The 14,375-nt window shown below is 43.6% G+C and overlaps 1 protein-coding gene across 1 annotated transcript in view; it reads right to left on the bottom strand.

Moving 5' to 3' along the window:
• The window catches only part of TG (thyroglobulin), a 275,016-nt gene that overhangs the window by 137,135 nt on the left and 123,506 nt on the right, over positions 1-14,375 (bottom strand). The window lies entirely within an intron of this gene.

Here is a 14,375-nt window from a genome sequence, read left to right as displayed (position 1 = left end):
GATTTTGACAGAGACACTTGCACAGAGGGAAGATGGAGTGAAGAGGCGCAAGGAGAGGGTGCCATCCACAAGCCAAGGGGAGAGGCTGGGGACAGATCCTTCCCACAAGGACCTTGGAAGGAATCAACCTTGTCTACACTTTGGTCTCAGACTCACAGCCTCCACAGCTGTGGGAAAATGATGTCTGTTGTTGAAGTTACCCAGTTCGCGGTACTTCGTTATGGCAGCTGCAGCCAAGTAACAGAATAAGTGTGTGCACCCGGTGACAGCGTCCACTCACTGATTTACAGAGGGCCTGCCCTGCCCCAGTGCTGCTCTCTAGCATAAAATGCTCATCATACTGATACTTCCCACCCTATCGCATGCACATATTCAAACGGCTCATAGGGTTGAAGCATCTCCTGTACGAAGTGGCACAGACATAATGTGATGTGCTCTGTGTGTTGTCTCCTTCCATCCACACGCAGCTGTCTGATGTGGCTCTTCTGGTCACTCCTGTTCTAAGAGGTGTCATTGCACATTTTAAGGAAGGACCACTCTGGGGCACTCTGCCTGGCCAGATCCCAGCTCTGCCTCCTGCCAGCTCTGTGACTCGGAGTAAATTATACTCTAAGTCTCAATTATTGGTCTTTTGTTTTAATTTGTGAACAGGAACAGTTTTACCACCTGAACCATAAAGCAGAGCTTCTCATACAGCGAGAGTCACAGTTTGCTACTCATCCTTCCAGCTTGTGGGAGGGCAAGGGGTGGAGGGAGCTAGGGTTGGTCCCATCTTCCCATCTGTTTACTCCAATGAGTCATGCAGTTGTGATCATCCCCTGTGTGTGCCACAGCATGATAAATCAGGGAGCTCTGGGCACAGGCTGAAGGCTGAATAGAGCCATGCAATGCCTGCAAACTGCTTGGTACAGCCATACTCACTAACATTTGTTAAGGATTTGACCTCCCATACATCAACCTCCAGAGCCTGAGCTCTCACCACTGTCTGCATTATTGAATGCATGATGGCATCTCTGCTGTCACTTGTAAAATAGGGCTTTTTGAACCAAAATTTAATATTAAGAATGAATATTGATAATAGTGATGTTACAGTTGCTACCCCCTCATCTTCCTGGAAAGAAATGCTGTCACATCAAGATGGTCCCACAGGCAGATATAGGTCTGGTTGAGTAACCCAGGAGGACGAGAAAAGACCCACATAAATGATTGAGGGATACAGAAGGAAGGACAGAGAAGATATAAGCCTTCAGGACAAGGATCAGTGAGCTTCTTCTCACTGAGAAGATAGTAAATATCTTCTGAGAAGAAAAATCACTGAGAAGATAGTAAAGAGCCAGACAGTAAATATTGTAGGCCTCACCAGCCACATTTGTTCTCTGTTGCATATTCTTTTTTTTGCACCCCTTTAAAAATGTGATAGGCCTATTCTTTGCTCCTACACTACACAAAAACAGGCTGCAGGCTGCAGGCTGCTGTTTTCTGACCTCTGACCCAGAAGGCAGATCCGAGACAGAGCATGAACCCAGTTGTTATGCACCTCAGTGGGTGGGGAGTCCACATCTGGGAACCAAAAATCTTACAGGCAGCTTGACAGGGAGTTTGTATGTTTTTTCGAGGAATAAGGAGGAGTATAAAGGATGCCATCTGGAAGGCAAAATATTGTAATTTTATGACCTGCTGATAGTGGTCCTTCCTAACTGGGGAAATGAATGTCCTTTTGCAAAATAATGAGGAGAATAGATTCTAGTTTTTTTTTTAATTATTCTTATTTGATAGGATGAAAGGGTAGCAACCACATACCTTCCCCCAGTCAAAAAGCAGAATGCCAGCCCACCTGTCCTTTCTGCACCATCTTGGCCTTTCTCATTCTGGTCCAGACTCCTGCTTGTCCTTCTCTCTGAAACCAACTCACGTTGTCGCACTGCTACCCCCTGAACCTGTCTCATCCTTCCCCAGCCTCCTGTGTCCCAGAAACCAGGGTCCTTACCATGACTGTAATGTCCCCTCCTTCACTCTGGGCTGCAGTCCTGGTTCTTGGAGGCCCAACCCTCTGACAATGAAATCTTCTAGTCCTTCTCATCATCCTTAACTGAGAATGCCTAGTCATTCTCCCATATTCCTCAAGCCCATTGCCACTCCAAATCCTGCTAAAATCTTGAGTGGTTTCATCATCTTAGGGAGAGTAGAAGCCCATTTGAAACTCTGGTCTCAGTTTCTTGTCTGCTTCAATCCTAGAGACCTTCATTTCCACTCCATTCCAGCCAACTGCCTCCATGATCACACCCCAAACCCTGCCATGGCATTGAACTCCATCACCATTTAAATTGTAGTTTTCCTAAGCTGCACTTGCTAATATGGACCACAGTTTTCTTTCTTCGTAGCACATTCACACTTCAGCCCACTCACACCAGCTGTTTAATTTCACTATGATTTCTACTCTCCCACCCACTCCATGGTATCCATCCTCACTGGCTCGTCATCCAACCGAGACCTCCCATTGGTCCATTATCTCAGCTTCCCTTTGAGCAATGTCCTCAATTCTCTTCCTCCCAATGGGACTAACTTGATGGGCTCTCTTTTCCTGCAGCTCGTCTCAGTCTGCTGAGCATGGGTGAAGAAATTTCCCATGGCCACAGCTGAACACACTGGTGCCTTTACAACTTGTGGACCTTCAGCTTCAACTGACCCCCGGCACAGTTTGATCACTTGGTCCCCTCTCTTCCATTCCTGCTTTCAGTGCTTGCCACTCTCTCAGGCCTAGACCTCATCCATCCCCTTCTGCTCTCAGCCAGTGCCTGACCTCTGGCCTCCCAGAGCAAAAAGGGGCCATATGTCAATATCTGCTTCAGCTTCCTTCCCCATCATCCCCTCTATAAGCCATTGTATCTTTCCCTCTTGATTTCTCCTAATACAGAAGAAGGGTGTCCGTTGGAAGTCAATCCTTCCATCTGTGCTCTAGAGCTCATTCTTCCTCACCCCTTCTGAGGCCTCCATCTATCAATTACCCCCAACCGAGCCCCACTCCCATTCTTCCTATATCTTTAGTGTGTCCCTCGACACCGACACTTTACTTTTTGCATAAGAACATGCTGAAATATCCCCCTCGTAAGAAAAACACTTTAACCCAAAGTTTCTCATCTCATGGTCTGGGTTTCAGGTGACCCATTTCCCTAAAAAATATAGGCAAAATTTGATATATATGGTGGAGCATACTGTTTTTAATTCACTGTCACAAGTAGTCTATGACCTAAACATGATTACCAACTAATGTTCCACAATTCTTTTTTTAGCTGTCAATCTTGTTCTCTTACTTTTCATAGCCAAGATGCTTGGGAAAAGTTTGTAGTTTCTACTTCCTCAAATCACCACTATTGAGTTTCCTTCCTCTTTACTCCACTAAATTTTCAAAGGGCTCTTCATGACTAATTCAATGGACACTTCCAGCCTCCATTTTCCTTGAAATGATGAATCACATCTCCCCAGCCTGGGTTCCATGAGAGCAAATGCCTCCCCTGTCTCCAGTGTGCCTCCCCTGTCTCCAGCTGCTCTTCTTTGTGTCTCCTCCTCTCCTCAGGGGGCTGCCCTTTACCCTTACTCTTTACATCTGACATTCTCCATGGGTGTCCTCATATCCCCACGACTTCAAATACCACTGGCATGCTAATGACCACCAAACACAACCAGGCTAGACCTCTGCCCAAGCTCCATGCTTATATATTCAGTGCTTACTGGACACCTCCAAGCAGATGTCCTTTAAGCTTAGGATGTTGAAAACTGAACACATAATCTCACTTCCACCCACAACCACATTCTTCCACTGGTTCCCCTCTTACATTCTTTATCTTGGAATTGGCACCACCAGCCATGGGGCTGCCCAACTCAAAACCTTAAGTCTTGTCCTTGATTGGTGCTCAAGTGGACTGAATGTTCATCTAGAAACGACATTATATAAGGAAAGTCTGAATAAATATCATTTTAAATATAAATTTCAGATTCTACCATTATAAGTGAATATTGTCCCTGTAGCAAACACACTCCATCTAGGTTTGTAGCAAAACAGACAAACAAAAAACATAGTGCCTGAGTTTCCCTGAAATCTATCTGACGCCTTCTTGCCTACCTCTCCAACTTCATCTCTCATTAGTCTGCTTCCTACCACCCCACTCTCACACCTGGTGGTCTGTCAACACACTCTGTGTTGTATGACTTTGTACACTATTAGTGTGAACAGCACTATTGACTTACAAAGTTAAGTCAGTTTATTTGTAGGATAAATTCATATCATCCCTCAAAACCCAACTCAGATAATCCACTCTGAAATCCCCTTCTACAGCTGCCTCCTCCACCACCATCACCTCTAAATGCCTACTTCTTCTCTAAATGCCTAGATATGTTTACTGTTCCACTAATATCCTGCATTGCGACTTGCTTATTTTTAAATTTCCCTGTTAAATCATGAGTTCCTTGACATCAAAGACTGTGCTTTCATTTCACTGATTCTCCAAGACCTATAATAGTAAGCAAAAAAATTAACAATAGAAATAGCAATGTAGTTGTAGTTTGCATTTACTAAGTGTTCACTATGTGCTTAACAGCAGCAATAGTACTATTTTTTTCATAAACTGCCCTAATCCATAAATAAGTATTGAATGAATGAAGTTAATTAATAAAGGAGCAATAGAATGCTAATTTATATCTCCATAAAGATTAAGATTATTATTATTCACACAATATAAAACCTCAGTAAATAATTATTGAGTCAATTAGTTAATAGATTAGTCACATAGGAAGCAAATAATGGGAAGCTGATTTAATAAAATCTCACCTCTACATGGTGTGTTCTAGTTTATAAAACACTTTTATTTACACTGCAAGAATTAATAACTACACCATCCCATGCCTTAATTACTATCATGCAGAAGGCTGAACTGAGGCTCAGAGGTGCTACATAATATGGCCAAGATCACAACTTGTGACTGGTGAGCCAAACTGCCAGGGACTTCATCCAAACTACTCCCTCTCAATCCCCACTGCCCACAGCTGCCACCTCCTCCATATGACTCAGCTGCAGCCTCATAAGGTGCTTCCCTGTGGCTTCTCATTGCAGGCAGAAGTCTCCAAAGACGTCTGTAATGGCCCAGCATCTGTTCAGTTTATGAGCTTGTGTGTTGGTGGGTAACCAACTTTAATGCTGCTAAGTTTAAAGACACTTCTAGGGAAATTTCTAACTAAGGAAAAGCCACACACACGAAACCAGACTTGGATCTATATTCCTTCTATGTCCTCATGACAAATTACTAAGTTCATTACCAGCAAAATTCCTAGCGAAATTTCAAAGGCTCAGATTGAATCTGATTTCTCTCTAAGAAGTTTGACTCCTAACAAGTGGACATCCCCACCAACTTCCCCAAACACAAAAGCTACATGGAGAGAGTATAAGAATTGGGTCTCCTAAGAGCATCTGAACTCCTCTTTCATGGGGTCACATGCATGATCCTGGGTGCGTGGGCAAAACGATAGAAATTCTGAGGCACAAATGCATGTGGACAACCAATCTGAGCTAAGCAAAGTGATTCCAGCACCATGGAGGCCTCCTTTGGGGTGCTGAACAAGGGCATGGGTGAACTGTAGGGAACTTGCCCAAGCTCACACAGCTGCCTTGAACACAGACAGACTCCTATGGTGGCACCCTTGCCCTCCACGTTAGAGACCTGTGTCTGATCTCCGCAGGAGCAGGAGCAGGAGCAGCTGCTGCTCGTTCTATTTATCAAGCACTTGCTATATGTGGTGGGTAGTAGGCTAAGAATGTTACACATAGGACTTTACCCAAATCTCAACTTGTAGGTAATAGGTAACGTGGTGAATTCTACCTTAAGGAAACTGGGGCTCACAGCAGTGCAGTGACTTTCCCTAGGTTATTCACAGAGTGGAAGAGAATTAGAACGGAGACTGAGATCTGCCCAGCACCAGGCTCTGTGCTTCCCAGCTTCTGCTTTTGCCCGGCTCCTTCTGCTTGCCTGTGGGTGAGCGCTCACAAAAGCAGAAGGGAAAGAGTCACACGCTACAGCATAACTGAGCCAATGCTAAGAATTACAAAATTTAAAGGGAAATTTAAAAGACATTTAAGCCAACCCCTCACACAACAAGAGAATCTTCAACATATTTGAATACTCCAGTGACAGGGAGCTCATTACCTCAATCTTACTCCATCACAGCAGGATAACCAATGCTTTCCATCATCTGACCCAGCCCCTTCTCTCCTCCTTCCCCATCTCGCCTTCCCGTGACACCAGGTACTCAGTTATACTGAAGCCCTCACTCCATCCTCTTCAGCTGGGTCCCTCTCACCTCCTGGACTTTACACACTTGGGAGAAGAGGTAGATGCTTCTGTAATAAGTCAAATTGAGTTCCTTCAGGAGGTCAGGGAATTCAGCACACTCAACAAAGGAGAAAAAATGAATGCATGACTGAAGGATCATTTAAAAAAACTTTGTGTAGCACTAGCCACTTGTAACATTGTATCATTATTTTTAATCAGTGATTAAAATTATTATAAGCCATAAAACCAAGGAAATCTTCTAGTGGGTTGTACTCAGGGATGGTCCAATTCACCGTCAGCTACGTAGAAGGGCCTGAGGGGCCCCAGGTCAGGCAACCTGCCTAAAATATTTCCCCCATGTGTTTGGCAGAAGTTTTGAATCTCTGCTCTCAGAATAGAACTGGTTTACCCACTTGTTAAACTGTGAACACCCCTGGGAAAAAGATATTAAAATATCGATATTTTCGCCTTAGTGTGAATAACTTTGTTAATTCCATTTGGCTCAAGAGGCTCCAGGATGGTACTAGAAAATAAAATAATAAATAAACAGGTCCTTCTATTCTTAACAGTTGCCTGTTCAAGGTAACTGTTCAGAGGTGAGAAGGAAAGAGAAAACACTTTTTCATCACAGTGTCCTGCCTTGGAATTGCCATTCTAGATGAGAAGCTTGGCTTAAGAGCATGTAGTCAGGAGTTCCCCACAGTGGGCAGAGAAGAATTATAGAGAAAGAGGAAGACAGGGCAGGACCAAATGCCAGCTCCCTCTACCTCACAGCTTTGATTGAGGTCATTTTTGATTATGTGGTTTCTGACTGGTTCTAGGCTGAAAGATATCTTCCATAGCGAAGAAGGATATTTAGAAGAAAATATTTAAGCTAAAGGCTAAATAACCAAACCCAAATGGTAGGTTTTTTGTTGGCGTATTTTGTTCTTGGCTCCATATCCTTTAAATATAATTAAGCAAATTTTTGATGGACCAGGTACAAAACTGGTACTGTATAGAGAGAAAGTTACTGTAGAAAATCCATACATTTTCCCCATCTTCTAAGACTCTAAGATCTAGCAAGAGTTTAAGATATAATCATTCAGCAAACATTTGTCAAGTGCCTCGCAGGCTCACTATGTACAGCTGCACAGGTTCTACATAGCACAACTGCAGGGGTAACATTTACAAAGATTACCTGTGAAAGGACCCCATTAGAACTGGTAGTGCAACACCTAACCCACCCATGCCAGCACTGCCAGCCTTTACCTTTACCGAGCATTGAATACAGCAATTTTACGTATAATATCTCTTTTAAGCTTAAAAACAACCTCTTTGAAGTGGTATAATCATCTCCATTTCACAGCTGAGACAATTGAAATGCAGAAAGATTCTTTAAACTGGCCAAGGTCACATACTTAAGGAGTGCCAAAGGAAGGGTTCAAAATTTGGCTGCCCAAACTCATATCCCATGTGGCTTTCAATACTCCAGGACCACCCTCACCATTCATTCATTTGTTCATTCTGTTACTCATTCATTTCTTCAACAAACATTAATTGATCACTTTTACCTTTAAATACTGACCTAGGTCAAAGTGGAGACATATCTATTTTTTAAAACCAAATAACTATAAATAAAATAACATAGAGCATCTACTCTACACTGGACATTTTGCTAAGTGTGAAGAACCCAACCATGAATTACAAAATATCTGCCCTCTGGGAGCCCAAAATCTAACAAGCAAGCAAGAAAAATCCATTCATTCATTCGGTAAATAGTTACTGAACACTTACTCCCACAGGTGCTGAGAATGTCACAGTAAATGAGACAGATAAAGTCCCTGTCCTCCGGCAGCTCCCATTCCAGAGAGGGCAAGCAACACTCAACAAGTAAATGAATGACAACAGTTCATAGCGATAGTTCCCAGAGGCAGTACAGCAGGGTGAAGGGGTGGAGAGTGCAGAAGAGAGCTACTTTGGATGGGGTGGTCAGCGATCCCTTGGAGGAAGTGACCTGGGGCTTAGAGCAGAGGAGGAACAAACCCTATAGAGGTGTGGTCTTTTCCCAGAACGGGGCTGACAGTGGTCTCTCTGCCAGAAGTGCTCTCTGCCAGAAGCACCCACAGCCACTGGGGTAGAGCCCTTCCATCCTAAAGGGAGTCTGAGAGACCCCACAGCACCCTCCACAGTGTCTATACACTTCAGTCCAATGTGGGACACATCTGAGGGTGGAATGAGTGCTATGAAACACTGTACAGGCTCTCCCGCACCAACCCAGGAGCACTGTCTTCTTCCTATTAGGTGGGTGCAAAAGTAATTGCAATTTTCCCATTACTTTCAAAGGCAAAGACCACAATAACTTTTGCACCCAATACTATAGCTTTCTATCAAACTGATGGAGCACATTAAAGCCACACAGAATTGATTCTTTATCCTTTTTGGTCCTTGGGCCAGAAGGCCCAGGTGAGCAGCCACTGACTCCAAAATTGTTTAATGCTTGTATAAAACCTAAATTTCCTATCCAAATATGCACAGAGCTTATACACACACACACAAACACTCCCAGAGAGGGAGCCTATGGTGCATCCTCTGACACACTCATGTTGCTCATTTACAGCCATAGCCCCAGTGCTTAGTGCCTGGTACAAGGTAGGTACCCACCAAATGCTTGTTGAATGAATAAGCAACTGAACAAAGGGGAAAGGCAGCCAAGGCAGATGAAATCATAACTGAGTCTTAAACCCAGCCCTTCTCCATTGGCTAGTGGCTCCCTCCTGCACCTGTGGAGAGAAGTGAAGCCTTCCAGGAAGGAAGGGAGCTGGGAACCAGTTTCCTCACCTTTCTCAGTTTCCTAAGACCTACCATCATTGCAGTACCAGTTTGCCAGCTGTTTCTTTTTCCTTCTCAATCTCTCGGTCTCAGAGAGACAGAGAAGAGGTCCAGGGAGCTGCCAGATGTGAGGCTGTGCCCAGACCATACTCAGCCTTGCAAATTACAGCAATTACAGTCACCCAGGCAGCACAGTCCCTGGCAGATGTGGATCCCAGCTTGGGAGCGGAGTTACCTGCGCACTGAGTGTTGCAGCTGCTAACTACATGATTCATTTGGCACTCTCAACTGAAGTGAGGAAACAGGGTGTGCTAACCGGTCATGTCTTGCTGGCCTCTGGGATATAAAACGTATCCCTGGACAACTTTTCTGATGAAATAGTGAAAAGGTATGCACCATGAGCTCCCTCAAAATGGCTTGTGTGTGTGTGTGTGTGCATGTGCATACGTATGCATAAGCTCTGTGCATATTTCGACAGGACATTTAAGTTTTATACAAACATTAAACAATTTTAGAATCAGTGGCCACTCACCTGGGCCTTCTGGCCCAAGAACCAAAGGGATGAAGAATCAGTCTTGTGTGCTTTTAACACGTCATCAGCCCGGTGCCTATAGTAGTAAGAAAACAGTGTGCCTGGGTTGGTGCACAGTGTTTAAAGGCACGCATTCCACCCTCAGACACATCCCAGTCTGGATTATTAGAGTGCAAAGTCACTGTGGAGGGTGCTGTGGGGTCCCTGACTCCCTCCAGGACTGCAGGGCTCTACATTAGCAGCGGTGGGTGCTGCTGAGGCAGACCACTGTCAGCCCCGCTTCCAGGACTGCCTCGGCTGAAGGGCATGCCCCGCTCAGGGCAGCTCATGGTAATGAGTGACCAGTGTGAGGCCATAACAATTTTAAAGATCATCCCAGCTTCAGCATCCCTAAAGGGCCAGCTGAGGCCTCCACCAAGACAACACTAAGGTTCAACTTCTCCTTCAGCCCAGTCCTGGGCCTTCCCTTGCCTCCTAACACCCCTGTTGGTAGAATTAATTTTTTGCTAAAAAAACAAAACAAAAACAAAAAACTGGACTTCCTACTAAACTTCATCTCAGAGTATGATTCCTGGGGAATTGGAGCAGCAGCAGCCACCATCTTCAGGGAGGAGACTCTGGGTTCACATCCGGGTTGAATACAAATTTCAGCTCTACAAAGTACTTGTTATGTGAGTTTGGGCCTCTCTGAGCCTTAGCTTCCAAATCTGGAAAATGGACACAGTTGTGCACACCTTGTAGGGCAGTTGTGAAGATTAAAATGTAGAAAGCATTTAGCATGGTGATTGGTGTATTTAGTCATTCCATGAATAGGAATTTTTAAAATATATGATTGTGTGTGGTCATTAGAGGTTGGGAAGATCAGAGGGAGGGGGAGGGGACAGGGAGGTTAGTTAAGGGTGTGCAGTTCCAGGGGGATGGGAAGAATGATTCCTACTGTTGTGTAGCACTCTAGTGGGAGGATGGCTAACAATTAGTGTATACTTTCAAAACTCTAGAAGAGAGGATTTGGAATGTTCGCAACACAAAGAAATGATAAACATTTGAGGCGATGGATATGCTGATTGCCCTGGTCTGATCATTACGCTTTGTATACATGTATTAAGGTATCACTCTGTATCTCATAAATGTGTAAAATTATTATATGTCAACTAAAAATAAGAGCAAAAAATGACAGAGCTACTAGCAACCTCTTTACCTTAATAACAGTTACCCATAAAAAATGTGTGTGTGACTGTATACATGTGTGTGCATATGTACATATATATTATATATATATAATTGTATAGCTCAGCTTTAACTGGTTGTCATGTGGGGAAGTCACACTCTCTCTCTGCCTCAGTTTCCTCCTCTGTAAAGTGGTTTGGACTTGAGAATTATTGCTGCCATTTCTTGAACACTCACTCTACAGCAAATTCCATGTGGAGCATTAAACTTTATTTACTCTTCAGCAAAAGCCTGCTAGACTGATATCGCTTATATTTCACCATTATTCTTTCTTTACAGGGGCAAGCAGGGGTATCAAGAGGCTGTGAAATCTGGCCCAGATACTCAGTAAAGCTGCCCAGATGGACCTCAAAGCCCATGTGCTGCACCGTGATGTCGCATTGCTTCCTCACTTAGAGGGTATACATGCTTCCCGCCGGTGCTGACATTTTTTAGGATCACAGGACTCTGTTTCCAGCTTAATGAAAAACATTTGCAGAAAAGATCAAGTGAATTCCGTCAACCCACGGGCACAGGCAAAGGCACAGGATGGAGGCCAAGCAGACAAAGTTGATTCCTTTTCATTGTGTGGTTCAAAAGCTGTTGGGGCAGCCACTGCTGTTTCCATATGTCCTGAATTCAGGCTTTGTCCCTGTCACTGAGCTCCAGGATGAGGTCAGGAGAGAGGTGCTGGAAAGCTGAGCAGGACCAACTGTAATGAGACATCTCTCTTCGCTCTGCCTCGCACCTCTCAGCTACAGCCTTCTTCACAGTCCGCTCTGCCAGCAGCAACCTGTGCTGCACCCATTGCTCAAAAGGGCTCAAAGTCAAGGGCGGGAACATTTTCTAAATGGTATGTTGAAGTATTCATGTGAAACACACATAGAATGGAGAGGACAAAATCCTAAATATTCTGTATTTACCCTGGCTTTCAATCCAAATAGTAAATTTAATTCAGTAGCACCTTGATATGATTTAGCTCTGTGTCCTACCCAAATCTCACCTTGTAGCTCCCATAATTCCCATATGTTGTGGGAGGGACCCAGTGGGAGATAACTGAATCATGGGGCAGGTCTTTCCTGTGCTGTTTTCATGATAGTGAATAAGTCTCAGGACATCTGACGGCTTTTAAAAACGGGAGTTTGCCTGCACAAGCTCTCTCTTTGCCTGCTGCCATCCATGTAAGATGTAACTTGTTCCTCCTTGCCTTCTGCCATGATTTTGAGGCCTTCCCAGCCTCATGGAGCTGTGAGTCTAATTAAACCTCTTTCTTCTGTAAATTGTCCAGTCTAGGGTATGTCTTTATGAGCGGTGTGAAAATGAACTAATACACACCTCTAAGAGAAACGTTTCTGAAATAGAGAATGGCAAGCTGAATGCTAGTTGTCCTGGGAATAAACCCTTAGGAGATCCCACATTTGGGAAGCAGGGAAGGGGTGCGATGATCACACAGGCAGGCTCCAACACTGAAGAAGATAACTCAAGCTAACCTGCAGCAGCCTTGCTGGCTTGGTTGGTGCAAGTCTTTTAAGATGCAATGTACATTTGTCTTACAAAGAAAATATATATTTACTATTTCACTTGTTTATAAAACAATTTTTCTCCAAAGAGAGTACAACTATACACTATAAACAGATGATATAATTGTCCTCACTTTCTCAAAATCTAGCTTGTCATCCACCAAAGCACTCTCATGATAGCGCAAAGTAAAGCTTTTACATAGTTTTAAAGATCATTGTTCCACTGTTTCAATCCCTGCAAGGATCTGCAGTATCCAATGCACTTTACGCTTTGGCCCCTGTCCTCTTCTGCACCTGCTGGTCCTGCAACACTGAACTACTTGAACAGCCCTGCCTGAGCCTTGCTGATGCATGTCCCCATGCTTCTGCACATGCAGTGCCCTCTGCCTCAGACACTGTCCATTCTCCTCTTGGCCATCTGACAGATGCATACTTGTCCTCCAAGTCACAGTTTGGTCACCATATATTTGTGGTGCTTTTCCTGCCTGTCTATGGTGAATCTGGGGGAAACTTTTCAGTATCCCACTGCAGCCTAGGAACAATTCCACTGTGCAAATGGACTTTCGAGTCTACACTTGTCTGGAGACCTAATTGCTTAGCTTCATTTTGTGTGTGTGTGTGCGCGCATGTGTATGTACAAGCTGCCCACTCAAAGTCTACTTCAAAGAAAGAATTCTGCTCCCCTGACTGGTCAGTGGGGATGGTGTGCAGATGGAGGAGACTTCTGAAATCTCATGGACCTGTCTTGAGTACATACTATGTGATAAGGGCTGCTCTAAACACTGTGTTTCTGTTGCTCTAGAGAAGGTGGTGCCTTCAAACCACTAGCTGGTTTGAAGGCACCAGGAGTTTAGCAGGCAGGTGAGTTTTAGAAAGTCTTTCCAGAGAGAAGGGTTTGCATGTGCAAAGAATTCTTTCTTTGAAGTAGACTTTGAATGGGTGGCTTATACACACACACACACACACACACACCACACATACCACACACACACGTATAAAAGAAATGAAACCAAGAGATTAGGTCTCCAGACAAGTCTAGACTCAAAAGCTCGTCTTTGCTAACCTATTTCAAAAACTCAACCAAGTAACCTTATCTAACTCTGAAAGGGTCCATACAGATATGGGTTCAAATCCCAGCTCAGTCATTTAATTTCAGTTTCCTTATTTGAAAAACAGACCATGCTATGAACCTAAATTTCTTGTATTATATGATTTATAAATATTTGATATTTAAGAAACATTTCCTTTTCTCCCTGAATAGAAAGTACATAAAGATGAATATTTTACATATACACAGTGCATACGTGCCTGTACACATACACATACACATATAGACACATCCTCACAATCTGTGTCAGAACCATACAATGACATTTCAACACCGTGAAGGCAGAGTTATCCCCTCCCTCTGATTCACATCAAAGGAACATGCCAAAATTCTTAGTTCCAATCTGAGAACTTTAACACATAGATAGGATGTTGGCTCTGATGTTTCTGTGCTTTTAAATCATACTTGTTAACAACACACTTACAAGCACTGTGACATCTCATTCCACCTTGGAAACACCTACTCAGGCCCATAGGCTGTATGTATATATGAAAGGACATGCTCAATGCTCCATCCTTTTTTTTTTCTTTTGTAGGTAATTCACATGTCAGTAATACAAATGTTTAGCAAAAGTAGAGTGGAAGCATTGTAAAATCACCCAAAGAAGTTACGCTTTGGTTTATGCATCTTTAACAATAGTATTTGACATCAAAGCACTCTTCATCTATAAATTTAATAAATAAATTTTTAGGGATAAAACTTAAGGATCACAAGTATATCAAAAGCCAAAAACCACTTTAATTTATAGCTGGTAAGTATGCAACTAGCAACAACTGTTTGAGACTAATTTGGCAATATAAATCTAGGGTCTTAAAATGTAAATTGCTCAAGCCCAGTAATTCTGCTTTGGTGAATCTTACCCCAGGAAATAATCTGGA

Source organism: Symphalangus syndactylus, chromosome 7, assembly GCF_028878055.3.
Source record: "Symphalangus syndactylus isolate Jambi chromosome 7, NHGRI_mSymSyn1-v2.1_pri, whole genome shotgun sequence".
Classification (NCBI taxonomy): Eukaryota; Metazoa; Chordata; class Mammalia; order Primates; family Hylobatidae; genus Symphalangus; species Symphalangus syndactylus.
Note: the sequence above shows the minus strand (reverse complement) of the source record. Positions and strands in the feature narration are given on the sequence as shown.